At 32.6% G+C, this 18,076-nt stretch overlaps 1 long non-coding RNA gene across 1 annotated transcript; it reads left to right on the top strand.

Moving 5' to 3' along the window:
• Nucleotides 1-4,750: 4,750 nt before the first annotated feature.
• LOC120217962 lies at nucleotides 4,751-5,129 on the top strand. The gene is made up of 3 exons (XR_005525209.1): nucleotides 4,751-4,783; nucleotides 4,878-4,960; nucleotides 5,039-5,129. It is a non-coding gene; the product is annotated as an uncharacterized LOC120217962 (long non-coding RNA).
• Nucleotides 5,130-18,076: the final 12,947 nt, after the last annotated feature.

Genomic DNA, 18,076 nt, shown 5'->3' with positions numbered 1-18,076 from the left:
ATATTAAATGTGTAATTTATTCTTTTATTTGTAAATAAAAATTGTTCCCGGATTTTTTTAATTTAGTTTTCTTGATTACTCTCTGTTTTCAGAAATAAGAGTATAACCGTTTTATTTGTAACGGTAACTTTCGGATAATTCTCTATAAAATCCAGAAAAAAGATTTCTTTCTATTTCACATAAATTCCCTCTCATTCTATTTTTCTTCTTTATCTTGATTACTTTATCAAGGTATTGTTATTGTTTCTTGTGGGCATAACTGGAACAAGTTTTTGATTTAGTTTTCTTATTTCTTGATTAATTTACCCTTTTTTTTTAAAAAAAAAGTCCCGCTTTTTTTTATTTAGGGTTTCTTGAAATTTTCTTGATAGCTCTTCGTTTTTTCAGAAACAAGAGTATTACCGTTTTTCTTTATAACGGTAACTTTATGATAATTCTCTATAAAATCAAGAAAAAGATTTCTTCTAATTTTTCATAAGTTCCCTCTCGTCTTTCTTGATAACTTTACTTCAATGCAAGTTCCCAAGATATTGTTCTTGTTTCTTGAAGTTTTCACTGGATTTTTTTTATTTGTGTTGACAAAATTTTGTTTGAAGCAATCTAGGTGATTTATAGGTGGTTTCACGAGCATCTGTTTTTGGTTTTGAATTATGATTTGATTTTGAACCAAATCCATATCAGTCATCTACATGGTTCGGCAAAAATAGTAACAGATTCTTGAAGTTTCAGTATCATCAACCCATACAACTCAACACAATTGCTACAATGACTTGACGACGGGTAGTGGCGATCATCGGAAAAACATGATAATCTTTGCCAGCATTCAACGGCTTCTTAGTCATTCTATCAATTAAGTTTGTTTATAAAGTTAACTTTTAAGGTGGTCATTTTTTTCTTAATAGTCTGGCTTATTTTTTTCCTGCAGATTGAATGAGCACATAAAGATGGTAAGGTGGAATTCCAAGATAGATCAATTGTTGATGCAGATGCCATTATTCATTGCACCGGGTATTTCCTGAAATATTTTGTCCTTTTAGATTCAAATACATTTTTTCAATACTTGAGGTGGGAAAGAATCTCTTGCAGGTACAAATACCGTTACCCGTTTCTCAAATCAAATGGAGTAGTTAATGTGAACGGAGATCATGTTGGACCTATTTATAAACATGTATTTGCCTAGCCCCCTGGCTTTATTTTGTGGGACTACATCACAGGTAAACCTTTGTATTCCACTTGAATCTAGTATTTCCGAGGGTATTAAGTGTTTCTGAACTAGAAATCGACATTGACACGATCAAGCAATAGCGTTTAGAATGATGGAATTACAAGCAAAATGGGTGGCAAAAGTTTTGTCATTTTCCACAGCCAAGTCTGGTTTCTGTCTCTGGCTTTACTTATTCTGATTATGTTCAGTTTCTTGATATTTGGCAGGTTTGTAAGCTCATTTGATCTATGTTGTTTGATTATGAGGTTTTTATTAGCCAATGGTGACTTTGTAATTATTGGTATGTTTGATATATGATTTTAGTTGGTAGGTGTAATGCATGCTGTTTTTATGATCCGAACTATTGTTTAATATTTCTTTTTTTCTTATTAAAGAAGTATTCAAGATCTTGAATTTTGAAACGGGAGATGTGTAACCCTTTCCTCAGTGTATTTTGTTTTATAACTGGTCTGATCAACTCATTATTTCATATCATATGCATTCAAATATTAAGGTTTACCAATCATTTAATGTCAGTCAGAGCCTGTAGAATATGATCTTATTTATTACTGTAAGCTCATTTGATCTGTGTTGTTTGATTATGATGTTTTCTTTGCCAATGACTTCATCATCAATGCTCAGGACAAACCACAAAATGTTAGGTACAGTGATATTTATTGATACTTTGGCTGACTATTTTTCCTTTTAACAGATATGACTTGATAAATTATTTCTTTGGTTTATTTCTTGTTTGCAGGCATTTTTGTAGCGCTAGTGTTAAGATTCTTGTAGGAACAATCTTAGCAATATTTGGTGGGTTTGACTGTTATACTTTCTTTCAAAACAAAACAAAACACTGCCGATTTTTATTCATTTTGAACAGTTAAGATTGCCCTTGTCGGATAATACTCTCCGATGGATGTAAATCAGTAATCAGTTGTTTTGGTTTTCTAATTTCCTTTGTTATAAGTGTTTGATAACGATTTCTTTGATTTTTATAGGTGCAAAATCTTCGTCAACAAATTGTGAGTTATATTTGGACCCATTCTTGTTGGATTTTTTTTATTTGTGTTGAGGAAATTTTTGTTTGAAGCAATCTAGGTGATTTATAGGGGGTCTCACGAGCATCTATTTTTGGTTTTGAATTATGATTTGATTTTGAACTAAATCCATATCAGTCATCTACATGGTTCGGCACACATAGTAACAGATTCTTGAAGTTTCAGTATCATCAACCCATACAACTCAACACAATTGCTACAATGATTTGACGACGGGTAGTGGCGATCATCGGAAAAACATTATAATCTTTGTCAGCATTCAATGGCTTCTTAGTCATTCTATCAATTAAGTTAGTTTATAAAGTTAACTTTTAAGGTGGTCATCTTTTCTTAATAGTCTGGCTTTCTGTTTTCTTGCAGATTGAATGAGCACATAAAGATGGTATGGTGGAATTCCAAGATGGATCAATTGTTGATGCAGATGCCATTATTCATTGCACTGGGTATTTCCTGAAATATTTTGTCCTTTATGATTCAAATACATTTTTTCAATACTTGAGGTGGGAAAGAATCTCTTGCAGGTACAAATACCGTTACCCGTTTCTCAAATCAAATGGAGTAGTTAATGTGAATGAATATCATGTTGGACCTCTTTATAAACATGTATTTACCTAGCCCCCTGGCTTTCTTTTGTGGGACTACGTCACAGGTAAACCTTTGTATTCCACTTGAATCTAGTATTTCCGAGGGTATTAAGTGTTTCTGAACTAGAAATCGACATTGACACGATCAGGCAATAGTGTTTAGAATGATGGAATTACAAGCAAAATGGGTGGCAAAAGTTTTGTCATTTTCCACAACCAAGTCTGGTTTCTGTCTCTGGCTTTACTTGTTCTGATTATGTTCAGTTTCTTGATATTTCGTGGCAGGTTTGTAAGCTCATTTGATCTATGTTGTTTGATTATGAGGTTTTTCTTAGCCAATGGTGACTTTGTAATTCTTGGTATGTTTGATATATGGTTTTAGTCGGTAGGTGTAATGCATGCTGTTTTTATGACCCGAGCTATTGTTTAATATTTATTGTTTTCTTATTAAAGAAGTATTCAAGATCTTGAATTTTGAAACAGGAGATGCGTAACCCTTTCCTCAGTGTATTTTGTTTTATAACTGGTCTGATCAACTCGTTATTTCATATCATATGCAGTGAAATATTAAGGTTTACCAATCATTTAATATCAGTCAGAGCCTGTAGAATATGATCTTTTTTTTGATCTGTGTTGTTTGATTATGATGTTTTTCTTAGCCAATGACTTCATCATCAATGCTCAGGACAAACCACAAAATGTTAGGTGCAGTGAAATTTATTGATACTTTGGCTGTTTATTTTATGAGTTGTAGTAATGTACAAAATCATTTCACTTTGATCGACTATTTTTCCTTTTAACAGATATGACTTGATCAATTATTTCCTTGGTTTATTTCTTGTTTGCATGCATTTTTGTAGCGCTAATGTTAAGATTCTTGTTGGAACAATCTTAGCAATATTTGGTGGGTTTGACTGTTGTACTTTCTTTCAGGATGATCATAATTCGGATGAGTCAAAACAAAACACTGCTGGTTTGACTGTTTTTGTGAGTTCCTAACCTTTTCTTTGTAAGATGAAAGAAATGCTTTTAAAGTATGATGTTTATGTTATTACCATGATGGCATCATAATTGCTGATTTTGAATCATTTTGAACTGTTAAGATTTCCCTTGTCGGATAATACTCTCCGATGGATGTAAATCAGTAATCAGTTGCTTTGGTTTTCTAATTTCCTTTATTATAAGAGTTTGATAACGATTTCTTTGATTTTTATAGGTGCAAAATCTTCGTCAACAAATTGTGAATTTTGGACCCTTTCTTGTTGGATTTTTTTATTTGTGTTGACGAAATTTTGTTTGAAGCAATCTAGGTGATTTATAGGAGGTTTCACGAGCATCTGTTTTTGGTTTTGAATTATGATTTGATTTTGAACCAAATCCATATCAGTCTTCTACATGGTTCGGCAAACATAGTAACAGATTCTTGAAGTTTCAGTACATCAACCCATACAACTCAACACAATTGCTACAAGGATTTGAATCATTTTGAACTGTTAAGATTGCCCTTGTCGGATAATACTCTCCGATGGATGTAAATCAGTAATCAGTTGCTTTGGTTTTCTAATTTCCTTTATTATAAGAGTTTGATAGCGATTTCTTTGATTTTTATAGGTGCAAAATCTTTGTCAACAAATTGTGAGTTATATTTGGACCCTTTCTTGTTGGATTTTTTTATTTGTGTTGACGAAATTTTGTTTGAAGCAGTCTAGGTGATTTATAGGGGGTCTCACAAGCATCTGTTTTTGGTTTTGAATTATGATTTGATTTTGAACCAAATCCATATCATTCTTCTACATGTTTCGGTAAACATAGTAACGGATTCTTGAAGTTTCAGTATCATCAACCCATACAACTCAACACAATTGCTACAATGATTTGACGACGGGTAGTGGCGATCATCAGAAAAACATGATAATCATTGCCAGCATTCAATGGTTTCTTAGTCATTCTATCAATTAAGTTAGTTTATAAAGTTAACTTTTAAGATGGTCATCTTTTTCTTAATAGTCTACCTTTTTTTTCCTGCAGATTGAATGAGCACATAAAGATGGTAAGGTGGAATTCCAAGATGGATCAATTGTTGATGCAGATGCCATTATTCATTGCACTGGGTATTTCCTGAAATATTTTGTCCTTTTAGATTCAAATACATTTTTTCAATACTTGAGGTGGGAAAGAATCTCTTGCAGGTACAAATACCATTACCCGTTTCTCAAATCAAATGGAGTAGTTAATGTGAACGAAGATCATGTTGGACCTCTTTATAAACATGTATTTGCCTAGCCCCCTAGCTTTCTTTTGTGGGACTACATCACAGGTAAACCTTTGTATTCCACTTGAATCTAGTATTTCCGAGGGTATTAAGTGTTTCTGAACTAGAAATCGACGTTGACTCGATCAGGCAATAGTGTTTAGAATGATGGAATTACAAGCAAAATGGGTGACAAAAGTTTTGTCATTTTCCCAGCCAAGTCTGGTTTCTGTCTCTGGCTTTACTTGTACTGATTTTGTTCAGTTTCTTGATATTTGGCAGGTTTTTAAGCTCATTTGATCTATGTTGTTTGATTATGAGGTTTTTATTAGCCAATGGTGACTTTGTAATTCTTGGTATGTTTGATATATGGTTTTAGTTGGTAGGTGTAATGCATGCTGTTTTTATGACCCGAACTATTGTTTAATATTTCTTTTTTTCTTATTAAAGAAGTATTCAAGATCTTGAATTTTGAAATGGGAGATGTGTAACCCTTTCCTCAGTGTATTTTGTTTTATAACTGGTCTGATCAACTCGTTATTTCATATCATTTGCAGTGAAATATTAAGGTTTACCAATCATTTAATGTCAGTCAGATCCTGTAGAATATGATCTTATTTATTACTGTAAGCTCATTTGATCTGTGTTGTTTGATTATGATGTTTTTCTTTGCCAATGACTTCATCATCAATGCTCAGGACAAACCACAAAATGTTAGGTGCAGTGATATTTATTGATACTTTGGATGTTTATTTTATGAGTTTTAGTAATGTACAAAATCATTTCACTTCGATTGACTATTTTTCCTTTTAACAGATATGACTTGATCAATTATTTCATTGGTTTATTTCTTGTTTGCAGGCATTTTTGTAGCGCTAGTGTTAAGATTCTTGTAGGAACAATCTTAGCAATATTTGGTGGGTTTGACTGTTATACTTTCTTTCAAAACAAAACACTGCCGATTTTTATTGATTTTGAACAGTTAAGATTGCCCTTGTCGGATAATACTCTCCGATGGATGTAAATCAGTAATCAGTTGCTTTGGTTTTCTAATTTCCTTTGTTATAGGTGTTTGATAACGATTTCTTTGATTTTTATAGGTGCAAAATCTTCGTCAACAAATTGTGAGTTATATTTGGACCCTTTCTTGTTGGATTTTTTTTATTTGTGTTGACGAAATTTTTGTTTGAAGCAATCTAGGTGATTTATAGGGGGTCTCACGAGCATCTGTTTTTGGTTTTGAATTATGATTTGATTTTGAACCAAATCCATATCAGTCTTGTACATGGTTCGGCAAACATAGTAACAGATTCTTGAAGTTTCAGTATCATCAACCCATACAACTCAACACAATTGTTACAATGATTTGACGACGGGTAGTGGCAATCATCGGAAAAACATTATAATCTTTGTCTGCATTCAATGGTTTCTTAGTCATTCTATCAATTAAGTTAGTTTATAAAGTTAACTTTTAAGGTGGTCATCTTTTTCTTAATAGTCTGGCTTTTTGTTTTCTTGCAGATTGAATGAGCACATAAAGATGGTAAGGTGGAATTCCAAGATGGATCAATTGTTGATGCAAATGTCATTATTCATTGCACTGGGTATTTCCTGAAATATTTTGTCCTTTTAGATTCAAATACATTTTTTTCAATACTTGAGGTGGGAAAGAATCTCTTGCAGGTACAATACCGTTACCCGTTTCTCAAATCAAATGGAGTAGTTAATGTGAACGAAGATCATGTTGGACCTCTTTATAAACATGTATTTACCTAGCCCCCTGGCTTTCTTTTGTGGGACTACATCACAGGTAAACCTTTGTATTCCACTTGAATCTAGTATTTCCGAGGGTATTAAGTGTTTCTGAACTAGAAATCGACGTTGAAACGATCAGGAAATAGTGTTTAGAATGATGGAATTACAAGCAAAATGGGTGGCAAAAGTTTTGTCATTTTCCACAGCCAAGTCTGGTTTCTGTCTCTGGCTTTACTTGTTCTGATTATGTTCAGTTTCTTGTTATTTAGTGGCAGGTTTGTAAGCTCATTTGATCTATGTTGTTTGTTTATGAGGTTTTTCTTAGCCAATGGTGACTTAAATTCTTGGTATGTTTGATATATGGTTTTAGTCGGTAGGTGTAATGCATGCTATTTTTATGACCCGAACTATTGTTTAATATTTCTTGTTTCTTATTAAAGAAGTATTCAAGATCTTGAATTTTGAAACAGGAGATGCGTAACCCTTTCCTCAGTGTATTTTGTTTTATAATTGGTCTGATGAACTCGTTATTTCATATCATATGCAGTGAGATATTAAGGTTTACCAATTATTTAATATCAGTCGGAGTCTGTAGAATATGATCTTATTTATTTCTGTAAGCTCATTTGATCTGTGTTGTTTGATTATGATTTTTTTCTTAGCCAATGACTTCATCATCAATGCTCAGGACAAACCAAAAAAAGTTAGGCGCAGTGATATTTATTGATACTTTGGCTGTTTATTTTATGAGTTTTAGTAATGTACAAAATCATTTCACTTTGATTGACTATTTTTCTTTTAACAGATATGACTTGATCAATTATTTCCTTGGTTTATTTCTTGTTTGCAGGCATTTTTTTAGCGCTAGTGTTAAGATTCTTGTAGGAACAATCTTAGCAATATTTGGTGGGTTTGACTGTTATACTTTCTTTCAGGATGGTCATAATTTGGACGAGTCAAAACAAAACACTGACTGTTTTTGTGAGTTCCTAACCTTTTCTTTGTAAGATGAAAGAACTGCTTTTAAAGTATGATGTTTATGCTATTACCATGATGGCAGCATCACTGCCGATTTTGATTCATTTTGAACTGTTAAGGTTGGCTTTGTCGGATAATATTCTCCGATGAATGTAAATCAGTAATCAATTGCTTTGGTTTTCTAATTTCCTTTATTTTAAGTGTTTGATAACGATTTCTTTGATTATTATAGGTGCAAAATCTTCGTCAACAAATTGTGAGTTATATTTGGACCCTTTTTTGTTGGATTTTTTTTATTTGTGTTGACGAAATTTTGTTTGAAGCAATCTAGGTTTTCAAATAATGTTTGATTCCAATATCACCAAGAATATCCTTTCAAATGTTCTTTCATAAGATATAAACTTTTGTCAACAATGTCTGATTAAGTAAATAGTTTGTCGTAAATGTTACTTCTTACTTAAAAATTTATCGCTTTCTTGTTGAGCTTCTAGTTCTATTGTTACATAAATAGATTGAATTGTGTAAAGTAGTATTTAGTTTAGTTATACATTTGCACGAAATCCTAGACTATATGACTAAGATTATTTCTAAGATAATGATGTGAACCTATATCTAATAGTTTCTATGATGGCCAGATTTGAAGTTCGAAACTTTCTTATGTTTCGATGGTTTAGCATTACTTTTAAGTGAAAATAGTTTTGCATTACTAAGAGCGTAGTTAATTTTTTTCATTTGAGAGGGTCTAAATATATAATTTTTCCATTTAACCAAGTTGAAATTTGAAAAGACTTGATTTGAGTTGTTAATTTTAAAGGGGCTAAAATTACAAATTTTTCATTTAACAAGGAGAGTTACAAGAAGGTCTTAAAGTTTTAAATTTTGATTTTGGGATGGATTGAGCTTGCAGTTTTCCCATTTAACCAAGGGCCCCCTGCATGTTTAGAAAATACAAATTTTGAACCGTGATAGTTGTTTCAAATTTAATTGAGTTCTAATAGGAAGTTAGCAAGAATCATAGTTAGAGGAGTTGCAATAGAGATTTTACTAGGAAACAAACAGTGCCAGTTATGGTTCTGACGTACTGATGTTTTGTTTGTTTTTATTAACTTCCAGATTTTTTCTTATAAAAAAAAACTTCCAGATTTTCCTCGAAGACATTTCACTAGCCGAGAAAGTTTAGTTTCTTTGCGTGATCCTGGAAAGGAGAACACTCGAGACCCGAAATCTGTGGTATGTAATATATTCAATATCAATTCCATTTAAGCTTTATTGGAAATCTGTGGTTGAACTCGAAATCTTCTGATATAGAACACATACTCACAATGTCTTGAATGCTTCTGTTTCATATATCTGACATTGAAGATTTAATGTGTTTAGATTCTCATTTTCTGTATCGTCCGGTTCATTTATTTCACTTATGTTTAGAGTGTATGCAGAAATCCAAAGGATACGATACTGGTGAGCACACTCTAGCAATGCTCAAGGCTGAGAATGAAGAACTAGAATCACCACTTCACAATGAGACATTGTTGTATGTCCAGCTAAAGCAAGAACTAGCATATGCAGAGGCTTAAAACAAAGACCTGTACAAGGTATAGTATTTTCATATGTATTATGGTGGGCCATGTAATTCTTCGACTGTTTTAATTGTATAAGTTTGGAAAAGTAGCTTAGAAAATTTACTCACTAAATTCCATTTACATCTTAGGAGCTCCAATCCATATGTGGTCAACTGCATGTATGTTTATATAGTTTTCTGCCCCTTTAAGGTAGTATTTTTTCTGAAAATTCTTTCCCAAGAGTAATGAGTTTTCACCCTAATTTGAGTGTATTGTAGGTGGCTCGAGGTGGTCAATCTGTAACCCTTGTCGGAACAATCTTAGCAATATTTGATGGTTTTGACTGTTATACTTTCTTTCAGGATGGTCATAATTCGTACGAATCCAAGCAAAACATTGCTCATATGACAGTTTTTCTGAGATCCTAACCTTTTCTTTGTAAGATGAAAGAAATGATTTTTAAAGTATGATGTATAGTTTTCTGCCCCTTTAAGGTAGTATTTTTTTTGAAAATTCTTTCCCAAGACTAATGAGTTTTCACCCTAATTTGAGTGTATTGTAGGTGGCTCGAGGTGGTCAATCTGTAACCCTTGTCGGAACAATCTTAGCAATATTTGATGGTTTTGACTGTTATACTTTCTTTCAGGATGGTCATAATTCGGACGAGTCCAAGCAAAACATTGCTCATATGACAGTTTTTCTGAGATCCTAACCTTTTCTTTGTAAGATGAAAGAAATGATTTTTAAAGTATGATGTTTATGCTAGTACCATGATGGCATAATCACTGCTGATTTTGATTCACTTTGAACTATTAAGATTGCCTTTTTTGGATAATACTCTCTAATGGATGTAAATCAGTAATCAGTTGCTTTGGTTTTCTAATTTCCTTTATTGTAAGTGTTTGATAATGAATTCTTTGATTTTTATAGGTGCAAAATATTCTTCAACAAGTGGTGAGTTATAATTAGACCCTCTTTTGTTAGGTTTTTTTATTTGTATTGACGGAATTTTGTTTGCAGCAATTTAGGTTTCAAACAATGTTTGGATTCCATTGTCACCAAGAATATTCTTTCAAATGTTCTTTCATAAGATATAAAATTTCATCAACAATGTCTGATTAAGTAAATACTCATAAGATAGAAACTTTTGTCAACAATGTCTGATTAAGTAAATAATTTGTCGTAAAAGTTACTTCTTACTGAAAATTTTCTCTCTTTTAGCTTCTAGTTCTAATGTTACATAAATAGATTGAATTGTGTAAAGTAGCCTTTAGTTTAGTTATACATTTGCTGAAAATTCTTGACTATATTTAATGTTTAGTTTAAGTTTTAATTAAGTACATCGCCGTAAAAAAATTAACATTACTGCTAACATGATATTGAACCTCTCTATAAACATGGATCGGCAAACATAGTGACTTTGTATCGGTTGTATTTTCTGTTGGATTTATAATAAAATTGAGGCACTCTTTTCCTCCTTCCAATGTTCATTGAGATACTATTTTGTATTTCAATAGATATGAAGGGGATTTTTAATAAGGTCCCCTTTCTATAAAAAAAATTGAACTAGGTTATTCTTGATTGTTGCAACGATTGGGTTGTTGAAGTTCAGTTTGTGATCCGTGCTGGTATGAAAGGGAGAAATCAATCAAATCATTGAGTGTGAGATACAAGGATATATGGCACGCTATTTCCGAGTAAGATTTCTTTAGATCTAGTTTCTTGTTAGATTATTCTCAATTTGTAAAGTTGATTTACTTAGTGATGTTTTATTTCTTTCAATATTATAATAAATGGGCATTTAATTTTTTTCGGTCACATTTGTAGCTTTTCTCGATCGCTACCCTTAACAGATAAAATGTGATATACATCATTTGGTTTGAGTATACTTTGTCTTGTTGTATGTCTAGTCTTATTTTTTTTGTTTTCACTGTATTTTATTCCCTTATACCTAGTGTAACTTCCTATTTATGCGTGAATGTCTAAGTCATATCTTTATGAGTAAGCCAAAGAAAATTTTATGTTATTTTTGCATTTGTTAATTGCTTTTCTATAGCTTTTTATTTGATGTTTGATCTTAGTTATTTTTTGGTTAAATTTTAATTCCTTATTTCATACAACATTTGTGACAATTTTGTTTTCAATGCTTCTTTACTTCTTAAATCCTTTAACTTGTCAAAGCAAAACACTGCTGATATGACTGTTTTTTTTAGTTCCTAACCTTTTCTTTATAAGATGAAAGAACTACTTTTAAAGTATGATGTTTATTCTTGTACCATGATGAAAGTACTTTGGGTTTCTAATTTCCTTTATTATAAATGTTTGATAACGATTTCTTTGATTTTTATAGGTGCAAAATCTTCAACAAATGGTGAGTGATTATGCAACAATCTAGGTTTCAAACAATGCCTGATTCCATTATCACTGAGAATATCCTTTCAAATGTTCTTTTATAGGATAGAAACTTTTGTCAACAATGTCTGAAAAAGTAAATAGTTTGTCGTAAATGTTACTTCTTACTGAAAAATTTCTGTCTTTCTCGTTGAGCTTCTAGTTCTATTGTTACATAAATAGATAGAATTGTGTAAAGTAGTCTTTAGTTTAGTTATACATTTGCAGGAAATCCTAGAGTATATTTACTGTTTAGTTAAGTTTTAATTCAATACATCACCGTAAAAAATTTAACATAACTGCTAACATGATATTTTTTATTTTCTAATGATGATGTGGTATTACCTTGTGGTGACATATCAACACTGTTAAGTTTTTAACGACGGGTACCAAAATGAAGCCTAAATTAAACGTTAGGTATGGTTTTGACTAGGAAACAAACAGTGCTAGTTATGGTTCTGACATACTGATGCTTTGTTTGTGTTTTTAATTAACTTCCAGATTTTCCTCGAAGGCATTCCACTAGCCGAGAAAGTGTAGCTTCTTTGCCTGTCCCAACAAGGAAAACACTCGAGACTCGAAATCTGTGGTATGTAATATTCAATATCGATTTTATATTTAAGCTTCATTGGAAATATGTGGTTGAACATGAAATCTTCTGATACAAAACACATACTTTGTGTATGTCGTGAATGTTTTTGTTTCATATATCTGACATTGAAGATTTAATGAGTTTCAGATTCTCATTTTCTGTTTCGTCAGGTTTATTTCTTTCACTTTAGAGTGTATGCAGAAATCCAAAGGTGAGGAGACTGGTGAGCACACTCTAGCAATGCTCAAGGCAGAAAAGGAAGAACTAGAATCACCACTCCACAATGAGAAATTGTTGTCTGTCCTGCAAAAGCAAGAACTAGCATATGCAGAGGCTTAAAACACAGACCTGTGCAAGGTATAGTTTTTTCAGATGTATCATGGTGGGCCATGTAATTCTTCAACTGTTTTAATTGTATAAGTTTGGAAAAGTAGCTTAGAAAATTTACTCACTAAATTCCATTTACATCTTAGGAGCTCCAATCCGTATGTGGTTGAGTGCATGTGTGTTTATATAGTTTTCTTCCCCTTTATGGTAGTAGTATTTTTTCTGAAAATTCTTTCCCAAGAGTTGAGTTTTTCACCCTAATTTGAGTGTATTGCAGGTGGTTGTAACCCTTGTCGGAACAATCTTAGCAATATTTGGTGGACAGGATGCAGAGCAAATGCTCTGGAATGATCTACATATACTTAACCTAAAAACCTTGATCTGGGATGAATTTGATGTTGTGTAAGAATATTTTTGGCAATTTTGGTCCTACACTATCTCTCCACATATGTTATTGGATGTCTTAATATTACTTTTATATGGTAATTGTGCTTTGATTATGATTTCTTCGCATTTAACAAGTTTTCTTATTATTGTTATTCTTCAATCTAATTTTTATTTCAGTGAATTAAATACCATTGTGAGTTTTAGTCCCAACTCCCTTTACTAGTATATGCTTTATTGAATTTTCTACTGCATTAGCTGCTGTTTAGTTATATGAGTCTCGCCTTCCCTATTTGATCACTTTTAACTATAATATTATTTTAAAATGTCGTTATGTTACAATCTCTGCTTACATTTGATTAAAAAACTTGGTGTTTCAATAGATTACTTGATGCCTTACATACATAAGTAATCTCGTTTACATTTTTATGAGAAAATGGGTAGGAGTTTCTGTTTCATATCTGATGGATTTTAGAAGGAATATCATGAGTGAAGTCTGTGTTCATTTCAAAATTGTTTTTATACAAATGGAATATTGAAAAACAAATTATTTTTATCGCTTCCTTGTATTTGTTTGCTAAAAGTTCTTGAATTCGTACCGGTTGTCTTTCTGCAGTTACATTTGATTAAGTTCTTTCGATTGCTGACCTTACAAAGGGTCCTTCTGAAACTATCTAGGGTACTTGTTCTTTCCCCTTATAACTATTTGAAAATTTGAAACTATTTTTTCTGCTTCTTTCCCTTGCTTTCTTATTCTACTGTTCTGTATTCTTATGGCAGTGGGGACATTTGATCTGCAAACCGGCACATGGTCAGTGTTGAAAATTTATGGAAAAGCACTGGTATTTATCTTTTCTTCTGGTTTTCTTTCCCCTGTACCAACTAGAAAAACTATATTTAGAAACTAGCAGGTTCATGGTTGTTGTGGTATTCACAAAAATTACAGCACACGACCAAGGTTGAACCATTTGCATTTATCCCCTATAATTGGAACTAATCTTTCTATTTCTCATCAATTGCAGTTACTCCAACTACTGATATTCCCTCTGTTTCAACCGATGCTGAAATAGACTTACTGGATGTTCAGTCTGATTCATTTGCCATCGTCCTAGTTACACCTTAAAATCATGCTACTGAATTTGATGTCTGTGCTAACTCCAGTGCTATGATCGCCTTTGTTACTAATCAGCCAACATTTAAATTTGGAAATCATGTAATATGATTCTTTTAATTTGAGGGACTTATTAAAAATTTCCCTTATTTCCTCTTTCCTATCTCCCTCTTATTTACTCTGAACTTTTTCTTCTTTGATTATAGTGGACTTACAATATATATAATTTAGTTAACTCGTTGCCATCTATATTTATGTTATATGTTCTTGATTCAGGGTTTTCATGATCCATTTGGTGATGATCCTTTTAAAGTTGTCCCTTCAACTGATGTTCTGTCTGCACAACAAATTTCTACATACATGCCTACTTTTGTCCTGCAACAATGCAAAATGCATTTGTTCCTTAACCCCTTTCTGTGAAATCGGAGACAGCTTTCTTTGCCAATGCTTACTTTGCACCTAGCTTGTATAGTGTTCAACCTCCATCAACAAATTGCCAGTTTCTGCCTCTAGAATTGTCAACTCCAAATGAGGAAACTGATATACTGCAGCGATATCAGAGATTGCTCCTGGCATACACTACGCTAGCATAAGAATATATGGTACGTCTGAATCTTTGTGCTGGTATGTTCTGTTTGCTTAAGAATTAAAGGACAATAACGAAACATAAAGCAATTTCTCACATGAGTTAATTCCAATTTCTTATATTCCAATTTAATTTTTTTAAAAAGAAACATCATCTTATAAAAAAATGAAACATCATCAGACATTTTTTTCAGGTTTGTGTTTGTCTGTCAAGTCATGCATTAATTACATACTAACACATGCATCAGGGACAGGGTGAAAGAGTTGGCAGTGGCAAGCAAGTGGAAACTTTTGTTCAATGTATATGTTTATATATATATGACCATCCAATAAAGAAATAGATTTTGAGGGCGCTCTTGGAATTGTTAGTTAAATATGTGTAAGTTGGTGGTGGTATTTGTGCCACGGTCGTCTACTGTATGTAGGAGGTAATATGATATATTCCTTTCTGGTGTATTACATGAAACATATGTTCATTATCCATTCATCCATATTATTTTTTTCACTTAATTAGGTTCTGCTTTTGGCTAGTTTTTAGCTTCTTGATGTGTAACATGAGCGGTAGCTTTTTGACCCAGATGTTAGTGCTCCTAGTTAGTAGAAGCACTAAGAGGGATTCAGATTTCTACCCATAATGAAAGGTATTTCTTTTCAGAGACATGTTACTTGAAATTAAGTTTTGCTTGATAGTGCATACTGCTAAAGTTTTTGTTGATAGGGTTAGCCAAACTTTTGTAGAAGCTACTGCCGGGGGTTCTCCTCCTGCTAGCAATAATAATCATAACCAATGTTCTGAGATAAATGTTTCTTTACTTCCCAATGTTTTTGGAAAACGGTCCCCAATATTTTGACCTAGCAACAAATTCCTCTGTGAGGTTTGGTCACAATGTTTCTTTACTACTAGACCATTTTATCCATCTTTCGAATTTTCACCTTTTAAGAGCATTTTTCATGGGACAACTGAAAATTTCCCGGAACTTTTTCAACTTACCATGGTATCTGCACAAATTGCCATTAGACTGCCATAAACTTATGAAGAACTTAAAACCTTTATCGTTAGAGAGGCGACATGAGTATATTAGCAAAGTTGCACCAACAATTGCAAGCCAGAAGAGAGCATGTTTGTCAATCAGGATAAGTTACCGATGCTAGTTTTCTAACTACTGCAGAATACTTTGTTGTAGAAAATAAGCTAGAACAACTTTCTAGGCAAATGTTTAGTTGAGTCATTCACTTTTACTTTTCAAATCACGGTATTTTCTATGAACCGATTTCTTAATTTACCTTTTGCATGCGGACCACTTTTTCCCTGTTTATAGAGGGAGATATATATCATTGTTCATGAACATACTTTTTCTTTGTTCTCGACAACTTAGTTCCTGCTAGCAATCTTTATCAGTACTTTGGAATTTGGATAGCAGGGAACTGCGGCTGACTCCTCTCAGTACATTTTATTTAAATTACATATATTCTTGTTTTAAATCATTTTTTACTTTTTCTCATAGGGTTCATTGAATAGGATGACTCTAAGTACATTTTATTTAAATTGCATATATTCTTGTTTTAAATCATTTTTTACTTTTTCTCATAGGGTTCATTAAATATGAGAGTTGCTGCAACAAATATGATCAGGGAGAACACTCATCGAGTTGGAAGAATACTGCCACACACAACCTTAGTTCTTGCTAGCGATGTTTTAAATTTTTTATCCCAACTGACAATCTTTATCAGTACTTTGGATAGCAGGGAACTGCTTATCACTCCTCTCATTACAATTTATTTAAATTGCATATATTATTGTTTTAAATCATTGTTTATTTTTTTCCCATAGGTTTCTTTAAATAAGAGAGTCGCTGCAGCAGATATGAATAGGGAGAACACTCTCATCGAGTTGGAAGAATACAGGCACAACTTAGTTCCCGCTAGGAATGTTTTAAAACTTTTATCCGAAGTGACATTCTTTATCAGTACTTTGGATGGTAGGAACTGCTGCTCACTCATCTCGTATATTTTATTTAAATTTCATATATTCTTGGTTTAAATCATTATTTACTTTTTTTCATAGGATTCTTTAAATAGGATAGTCGCTGCAGTAGATATGAACAGGGAGAACACTCTCATCGATTTGGAAGAATACATGCACAACCTTAGTTCTTGCTAGCGATGTTTTAAACCCTAAGTGAAATCTTTATTTGTACTTTGGATAACAGGGAACTGCTGCTTACTCTTCTCAATACTTTTTATTTAAATTGTTTATATGCTTGTTTTAAATCATTATTAAAATTTTTCTCATAGGGTTCTTTAAATGGGAGAACACTCTCATCAAGTTAGAAGAATGTAGGCACAACCTTAGTTCCTGCTAGCGATGTTTTAAATTTTTTATCCCAAGTGACAATCTTTATCCGTATTTTGGATAGCAGAGAACTGCTGCTCACTCCTCTTAGTAAATTTTATTTAAATTGCATAAATTCTTGTTTTAAATCATTATTCATTTTTTTCTCATAGGGTTCTTCAAATAGGAGAGTTATTGCAACAGATATGACCAGGGAGAACACTCTCATCGAGTTGGAAGAATACAAGCACAACCTTAGTTCCTGCTAGCGATGTTTAAAAATTTTATCCCAAGTGACAATCTTTATCCGTACGTTGAATAGCAGGGAACTGCTGCTCATTCCTCTCAGTAAATTTTATTTAAATTGCATATATTCTTGTTTTAAATCATTGTTCACTTTTTTTCTCATAGGGTTCTTCAAATAGGAGAGTTGCTACAACAGTTATGATCGAGAACACTCTCATCGAGTTGGAAGAATACATGCACAACCTTAGTTCCTACTGGTGATGTTTTAAAACTTTTATCCCAAGTAACAAGCTTTATCCGTGCTTTGGATAGCATGGAATTGCTGCTCACTCCTCTTAGTACATTTTTTTAAATTGTAAATATTCTTGTTTTAAATCATTCTTTACTTTTTTCTCATAGGGTTCTTTAAATATGAGAGTTTCACTCTCATCGAGTTGGAAGAATGAAGGCACAACCTTAGTTCCTGCTAGAGATGTTTTAGGACTTTTATCCCAAGTGACAATCTTTATCGGTACTTTGAATAGCGGGGAACTGCTGCTCACTACTCATTACATTTTATTTAAATTGCATATATTTTTGTTTTAAATTATTGTTTACTTTTTTCTCACAGGGTTCTTTACATAGGAGCGTTCCCGCAACAAATATAAACAAGGAGAACAATCTCATCGAGTTGGTAGAATGCAGACACAACCCTCGTTCCTGCTAGCGATGTTTTA

Source organism: Hibiscus syriacus, unplaced genomic scaffold, assembly GCF_006381635.1.
Source record: "Hibiscus syriacus cultivar Baekdansim isolate YM2019G1 unplaced genomic scaffold, ASM638163v2 tig00110194_pilon, whole genome shotgun sequence".
Taxonomy (NCBI): domain Eukaryota; kingdom Viridiplantae; phylum Streptophyta; class Magnoliopsida; order Malvales; family Malvaceae; genus Hibiscus; species Hibiscus syriacus.
This window is presented reverse-complemented; position numbering and strand designations above follow the sequence as displayed.